The 8,328-nt window shown below is 52.5% G+C and overlaps 1 pseudogene; it reads left to right on the top strand.

Annotated features, from left to right (window-relative positions):
* Positions 1-6,810: 6,810 nt before the first annotated feature.
* On the top strand, positions 6,811-7,020 carry LOC123607824 (annotated as a pseudogene).
* Positions 7,021-8,328: the final 1,308 nt, after the last annotated feature.

The following is an 8,328-nucleotide window of genomic DNA, read 5'->3' as shown; positions in this document are numbered from 1 at the left end:
GCAAAGACCATTGCCGGGCACCTGATATGGCACCTACTCGACCAGAATAGCCAGGTGCCCCGTGGTAGGTTGTTTGCGCTGGCCCCCTTCCATCTTGAAGGGGACAATGATTTGCCCTCAGGTAACAAAAGCCCACTCTGGATTTGAATTTGCCTTCCATGTTTCTTCCAGCGACATCATCAGTAGACTTACTGAATGCCCCCACAACGAGGTGTTCCACACCACACCGCATCCCAGCAAGGAATTTCTTTTAGAGTGAAAGAAATAAGGATGCAAGATGGAAAATACGGCTTTCGCTGGTCTTACAGGTTAAAACGTTTAATAAAGACTCAGTGACAGTGTTGGCTGGAGAAATCCCCTTGCAAGGTTGGGCTGCTGATCTATTGATTGAGTCTATGCTTTGCGCTGGAAACCAGCATACGGGGCTGGGTGTTGCACAAGCAGAATACATGGCTCTAGGCGACCAGGTGGGTAGTTGGATGGCATCTCTTGTTACGACACCTAACCACCCACTTGCAAATGCTTTTATTTCCTACGTATTGGTTGTTCTGTATTTATTTTCCCAGACCACCCTCCCCCTTCCTGCCCCGCTATAGCCCTTCAGACTGTCTCTCTGGGCCTCCCACACTGGATAGTCTCTGGATCAGCCAAGGGACAGCACAAGCAGCTCAGTGGAAGCCAGAGGAAAGAGGGAGCAGCGTACCTCTTCCCCACTCTCTCCAAGCTTTGGTGTTGTATCTGCTCAGGGCTACTTTTCCCCACAATATGGCTGCTGCCTGGTGATCCCACCTCAGCTCCACGCTCCCTGGGCTCAGGTATACCCTTTCCTCCCCTCACCCCTTCAAGCCAAGGGGTGGTACCTGCTTTCTGCTCTGTGTGAGTCTCTGTGTGCCTCGACATCCTGCATCAGGCCCCCTAACCCTACCTTCCTTCTATAACTGGTTCCCCACCAAAGTCTCTTCCCTTTCTAAATCAAGGGAGTTGAACTCAGTTTCCTGCTGGAGTCCTGATGGATCTATTATTTCTGCCACTGCTCTCTGTTGGCTTTGAGGGCTTACGCCCAAGAAGGAAGACGAGAGAATGGTGCCATTGTGTTGAGGACCGCGGCTGCCACCTGTCCATGTCAATGCCTTCGTGCCACTTGGTGAGCAGGCATAAAGAGGGTTGGCAGTAGGCTGCAGTGACAGGTGCCGTTATATAAATAACAGGCCTGGGAGCAATACTGCCTACATGACAGGGAGGGGAACACCTGGTGAAGTCAGGCCCAGTATTTAAAACAAAAAAAGGTAATGGAAGGCTTCGACACCCCCACCCAAGGAAGACCACAAGGACCCCGCTTCCTCAAAAGTCGCGGTTTGGGGCACCTCACTCGCTGGGGTCAAGAACTCTGTCCGGTTGAGATGCCGCTAAAGAGAAAGGGCATCGGCGTGGCATCGGCGCTAGAGGGAGGACGGCCAAGACACCAACGAAGGCGCCTGAACGTGGTCGGCGACAACAAAGGCTGCAGCGGCCACCCACGTTTCCTTCCGTGCGTGTGTCTCACTTCTTTTTTTTTTCCCTTTACCTATTCCGCTACTGTTTCTGTCACTTATTCCGTGGGTAACGGAGGATCAGAATGGCACTCTCAGGGGACTCAGAGGAGGAAGAGGTGTTACCCGGAAGGAATATGGCTTCGGAACCGGATGCAGTGGCTGACGTCGGTTTGAACTGACTGCCTGACCTCTAGATTTCTCGTTCTATAGAGAATGACTCTTCCTTCTTCTTTTTTTAATGTTTATTTATGCTTGAGAGAGAGAAAAGAGCAGGCATGGGGCAGAGAAAGAGGGAGACACGGAATCTGAAGCAGCCTCCAGGCTCTGAGCTGACGGCCCAGAGCCCTACCCGGGGATCGAACTCAAGAGCCCCGAGATCATGACCTGAGCCAAAGGGGGACGCTTAACCCACTGAGCCACCCAGGCGCCCCTAATGCTCCCTTCCTCTTTAAGCTACTTGAAGCTCAGAACGTTGCTGAAGACCAAACCCATTTCGGCTGATACACGTGTGCTCTGCGAAAGGAGTGTTCTTGTACACGTTCTACTTAGCACAGTGCTTGGCAGTGTGCCCTCCCCACTCCCAAACTTCCACCGGGGACCCTAATACAAGGTGGCTTGTGGTCACTGCTGTCAGCTCTGCCATGGACGGGGTCGGCGGGGGCTGCAGTGCAAAGAGGGGCTTCCCAGTGGTGACGGCCAGGGGTGGATGTGTATCCTGGTCACGGGGAAGACTCATGCTGCGGGGCAGACCTCTGGGGCAGCCAAGGTCAACCTGCAGTGTGGACCAAGTGAGCCATCTCGGGCACCAGCCCTGAGAGACGGGGTGTGGATAGTGGCAGCTGAGCAGGTAAGGGGGTAGGGCAGTCACGTTTATGCTTTTACTTCTGTCGTAGGGATGGCCCCATGCACGGAAAATCAGACGCAAAGCCAGATAAAGAGAAACGAGTTGACGCCATTAACTGGCTTCCCCCTGCCCTTGGGGCAGATAGAAAATAATGCTTTGCTAGGAGCCAAGGGCTTGACTTCAAATGCTTTGATCAAATTTGATTTTCAAGGCAGATGAGAAATGGTGCCTCGGTTAGAGGGAGCCCGCGTCCCACCGAGCTGCTCCTTACCTGGCCAGTGCACCTGTCCCCCAGCGCTGTGAGTGGGGGGCGCCTGATGGCTCACAGCCGTTCCCTTCTCCAGAGAGTCATCTCCGACCTGAGGAGCCACCTCCCCCAGGAAAGCCTGGGAGGCTCTGCCCTCCCAGGGGCAGCCCACAGCTAGCGGGGACTAATATGCGTGTGTAGAGGCCAAAGGCCTTAAGGTGGAGAAATTCATGCCTCCAAGTTCTACTGAGACAAGACTTCAGCTGAACCCTCACGTTTGCCCGGCTTCCTCCCTGCCCCATCCTGATTCCCCTGCCCCCTCATGGCCTCCAGTAAACCCCAGTCTAAGGCAATGTCTCTGTGGCTGTCAGATGCAGGGGGCTCTGCAGAACAGAACTTGTGGCTGGAAATAGGCTGCCGCCCTGACCTCTTGTCAACGTTTCTGCCTGGTTGGCTCTGTGGGTGTTTGGGAAGACTGGTAACCTGGTTTGATAACCAGGCCGAAGGCCCAGAGAAAATCCAGCGTAAACCCGCCGGCTGCCAGCCTCGCTCAGACCACTCTCCCGCAAGTCTGGAGAAGCCGGGTGAGCTCATTAGGTCCATCTGCGACACCTTCCAGCACCTTCCAGTGAGTATTTTTAACTACATGGCACCTACCGTCTCCCTGGGTACCTTGAGTGAGGTCTATGAGTCACCTGCAGCATAGGCGAGATGTGCCAAAGGGCATCATCGTTATATTTAGCTGGGAGTTTTTTTTTTAATATTAAGGTGGGCAGAAAAAAAAAGTTCAGTTTCATGGTTACAGCGTGTGCTGTGCAACTCAGAGCCAGGAACCCTGGGGGCCAGAGCGCCCTGGCTGGGGCGGCTCCTGTTGTCGAAGACCAGCAGACCCCGGGGCAGGTGGAGGACAAAAACCAGGTGGCTCCATGAAGTTCTGGGGGAGGGGGGCGGGGGAGGTAGGGGGGTCACCGTGGGCGCTCAAAGTGCAGGGAACGTCTCCAGGGTAAATGCATAGGAGAGCAGAAAGGGCTGGCATCTGGGGGTCTGAAGACCATCATTCAGGTCCTAGCTTTGACCTTTACTCATTACATTTCCTCGAGCCACCTACCCTTCCTCTTCCCACTTGCTTTTCCTTTCCCATAAAATAAAAATAATGCCGGCCCCCCAGGGTCTCTGGAGAGTGTCACGGGAGGGGGGAGTATGCGAAAGGGGCTTTATAAACTGTAAAGTGCTGGGCGGAACAGCAGCCGTGAGGGGGTGACTAAAAGAGGCAGCTGGCAGGCTCCAGGATTCCTTCCCCCACCGAGGCAGGGCTGGATGACCAGCAGGCCAGGGAAAACTCCCTCCACGCTGCCCTGGGAGAGGAAGATCCTGGGGGGGGGGGGGGGGGGGGGAGGAAGGACTTTTGTCATGGCAATTGGTTCTCACGAGCTCCCCCGTGAAGGGGATGTTTAGGGGTGTTTGAGGCTGTTTCGGCGTGGGCAGCTGCCTCAGATGGGCTGGAATCGATCTACGTGCTGATGGTGGAAAAGATGAATTCCGGGCCTGCTCCGCTGTCGAGATCCCACTCTGTGACCGCACAGTTTCAAACACGCTGCCTGCCAGCAAAGCGTGGACGCCGACCGCCTTCGCCTTCGGCAGCGGGAGGGGGGGCGCCGGGGAGCTGCTCCCGGGTGCTCTGGTCTCACACTTCCCTTCTCGAAGCTGGCTGCTGGAGGAGAGAATTTCGCCCGTCTTGCGCACCGTCAGTAAGTGAGAAGGTGTTTGCATTTCTCAAGTCCTGTGAATCACGCCGGGGAGGTGGACCCAAAGCAATCCTTTCTTTCGGTGAGCTCTCAGACACCTGGGTTTCACGTGTAGCCTCCTCCGGGGACCCGGCCTCATGCTAGGGACGTGGGCAGGGTTTCAATAGCACTCTGGTTCTTACTCACAAACCACGAGGCAGAGAGAACTGGCCGGGGAGTTAAAGGGACCCTGGCCAGGTTACTTAACCTGTCTGTGACTGCTTTCTTCATCTCGAAAGTGGGAGTTCCAAAGATCGTTAAAAGGATGAAATGAGAAAACAGGTAAGTAGGTGGTACATTATCAGGCACAGAGAACCATTTATGACAATGTCATTGGGGAATATTGAACCTTTAAATGAGGTAGCTGGTTTCCCCAAAATGTCCCTCCTGCCACCAACGGCCATGCCTCTCAGTGTACATCCCCTTGGATCAGAGGAAGAAGCCTTGAAGCATCCATGACTGCGTCTCTTGGAAAGTTTACCTCGGAGACAGTTGCCCCCAGAACCTGGCTCCCTTGCCACGAGAAGCCCCCGAGTCACGTGGAGAAGCCATGTGTGGGCACGCAGATTGACAGCCGCAGCCGAGCTCCCAGCCAGCAGCCTGAACCAACCACCAGCCATGAGCATGAGCCATCTTGAAGACCCCAGGCACCATCTGACAGCAATGGTTTGAGAGACTCTAAGTAGGAACTGCTCAGCTGAGCCCAATTCAACCCACAGACTAGTGAGTGATAAGAAATCGTCGTTTAAGCCACTGGATTTCACAGCGTTTGGTTATATGGGTAACCCTTGTAGCCCAGCAGCCCTGGCCAGAGGGGACAGGGGCAGAGTGGACACCTGAGTCCATGGTACCCAGCCCACGGGAGGAGAGCTGGGGGCAGGTTTTAGAGAAGGGGGAGAGTAGGGCAAAAAACCCTAAATAATTCCACCATACCCTGAAAATTCTTTGACTGTAAGCGTCTGGTGGGCCAGTATCTTCCACTGCTAACTGGAAAGGTGATCTAGAAGCTGTAATCAGCAAGCATTTTCTTTACTGTTTATTTATTTGAGAGAGAGAGAACTTGCGCATGCAAGCAGGGAGAGGGGCAGAGAGAGAGAGAGAGAGAGACACACACACACACAGAATCTGAAGCAGGCTCCAGGCTCTGAGCACAGAGCCCAACGCAGGGCTCGAGCCCACAAACCACTGTGAGATCACGACCTGAGCCAAAGTCGGATGCTCAACCGACTGAGCCACCCAGGTGCCCCAGCAAGCATTTTGATGGAAAAGTTGAAGTTTTGCTGAAAAGAGCCTGCTTGTTGGGCAGCAGCCCTTTCCTCTGGGCAGAACAAGGAAACTGCCAGTTACCAGCTCAGGGCTTGGCATAGGCTAAGTCATTTCCCCGCATGCCAGGCACATGAGATGGGCATTATTAGCCCATTTCATATATGGTGAGAAGGGCTCAGAATAAGCCACCCGGCTACTCACGGTGCTTTCTTTGCTAAGAAAGAGGCCACAAGAGAACCCGTGAGCAACCAATGCCCAGGCTTAGTTAAAAACAAACAAACAAAAAAACAAGCCTGAATCTCTCCCAATAATTAAATAATACTTTACAGCATCCACAGTTCTGTCCCTAAGACTTGAGCAGAGGAGAACCATGGACTGGAAGACATTGAGGGCAGGATGTTCCTGGCATCTACCTCTTTGATGGAAGCTTCTGGATTGTTGAGTTAACCTCGAGCCACCCAGTGGCCCATAGGAATCATTGGAGTGAATTCGCATAGAATGTGTCCCGATAACAAATCAAGCCGTTCTCTGGGTGCTGAGGAGGGCCAGCTGGGAGCAGATAGGGGGGCACGGGCTGCTCTCACTGGTGACAGTAGGCCAAGAGAAGCAGCTTCCTCCAGACAAACCCACCCCCCCACCCCCCGCGGCCCCCTGCTCTCCAGAGAGGAGTGCATTGGCTTTCCTGCTTGTTACTCTCAAAGAGCAGGTACCTCGTTCAGTCCAAACTCTGCCACATACTGGTGATGTAGCCTTGTGTGACCCTAATGTCCCTGTGCCTCAGTTTCCCTATCTGTAAAGCTTAGTTAGTGCCTGTCCCAAACAGTGGTTATAAAGATACACATAGCAGGCACTCGGTGAAGGTTTACTATAGCCCATAACCCAAAACCTACCCCCAAAAACGTACGAATGAAAAGGGAAGAGGGGTGGTTGCTACCGTAGGAAAGGGTCAGCAAATGACAGTGCAGCACCTCAGAGAACGAGGCCACCATTTAAAAAAATAGGAAGCGATGAAAGCCGTTAGTAACCGAGAAAAATGCGCGGAAGAGTGAGAAACAGGATCCACACTTGTATGTTAGATTTGTACCTGGGACAACAGAAGAGAAGGAAATACATCCCTTGGCCCTAGCGGTGGGAGTAATCACTTCTCGGCCTTTTGGCTAAGATCAAGTGGAGTAGCGGTGGGAGTAGGAAAGTGGGATATGAACTACTGTAACCCTTCTCTGTAATGGGATTTACATTTTTATTTAAAAAAAAATTTTTTTTTTTCATGTTCCCAGGTGTCCCCAAACCAGAGAAACAAGTCAAGGGTCACAGGAGCAGCAATATCGTTCCCTTGGCTTTGGCTCCTACCAGGTGGATGGACTGATGGTGGCGCTCGCACAGCCACGCTGTGACGTATGTTGAAGCGCCACTGACGCCCCAGGCACAGAATGCTGAAATCGATTAATAATGTCTGCCATGGGAGCAGAAGCAGAAGTAACAGTAGGTAGGCTCTGTATCTGTCATCCTCGACCTGGAGACTCCAATTTGCCGATGACTTTGTTTTAACTGAGATGTAATCGGCACACAGCAAGGTGCCATGATCTTAGGTGTTCGGCTCGATAGATTTTGACAGTTGTCTATACTCTTGGAACCGGCACCCAAAACAAGATACAGAACATTTTCATCAGCCCGGCAAGTTCCCTCATGTCCCCCGAGGAACTTTCTCCACCCCCAGCCACATGTCGATTTCCACCCCCACAGATTAGTTTTGGACTGTCCTTGAATTACACAGTGACGACGTGGATTCTTTTGCTTAGCGTAACGCCTGGGAGGTTCATCCTCCCTATCGCATACACCATTTCTTGTAACTTGCTGATGTATTTCATGACACGGAAAATTTCTTTCTCTATAGAGTCTCACGTTGATGGACATTTGAGTTATTTTCAGACTGGGGCTTTATAAATAAAATTGTTTACAAACATTCATACGCAGATCGTTCTGTGGACATGTTTTCTTTCGTGGGGGGGGGGGGGGCGGGGATTGGTAAATGTCTGAGAATGGAACCGTTGGATCACAGGGTAGTTGTAGATACCTTTACCTTTATGAGAACCTGTCAAACCATTTTCCAAAGCGGTGCTACCATTTTGCCTCCCCCCCCCCCCGCCCCCCGCCAGCAGGTGGTACCATTCTGAGGTGAGCCAGCCGGTGGCATGAAATGGTTTCTCTGGGTGGTTTCAGTTTCGTTTCCCTGATGACTCAAAAACTTGAGACCCGTTTCATATGCTTAATGGCCACTTGCACAGCTTCGTTTGTTAAGGGCTCCTGTGTGTCATTTACCAAGTATTAAAACGGTTTCATCCTTAAAAGGAAGTGTATGGGAAGCTCCTCTGTGGGCTAGGATCTATCTGGCTTCTGTATCGAGGATCGTTCATTGTTTGGTTGCTATGGAATTCAGAAATTCCCGTGCCCATCTGGATTTCTCACCTCTAGTAACCCAGTGCTTTTTTTCTTCCTATTTATCTGGCCCACTGAGCTCTCTGTCTCAGGACCTTGCTCTTACCCTGCCTTGAGGGGCTGCCGTTTTGAATTCTGCCTGCCATCCTGCCACATGGCCCTGGGTGCCCTATGGCTTGGTTACCATCTCACAGGTCCAGCCGTGGATGGTCCAGCCCT

Source organism: Leopardus geoffroyi, chromosome A2 (assembly GCF_018350155.1).
Source record: "Leopardus geoffroyi isolate Oge1 chromosome A2, O.geoffroyi_Oge1_pat1.0, whole genome shotgun sequence".
Lineage (NCBI taxonomy): Eukaryota > Metazoa > Chordata > Mammalia > Carnivora > Felidae > Leopardus > Leopardus geoffroyi.
This window is presented reverse-complemented; position numbering and strand designations above follow the sequence as displayed.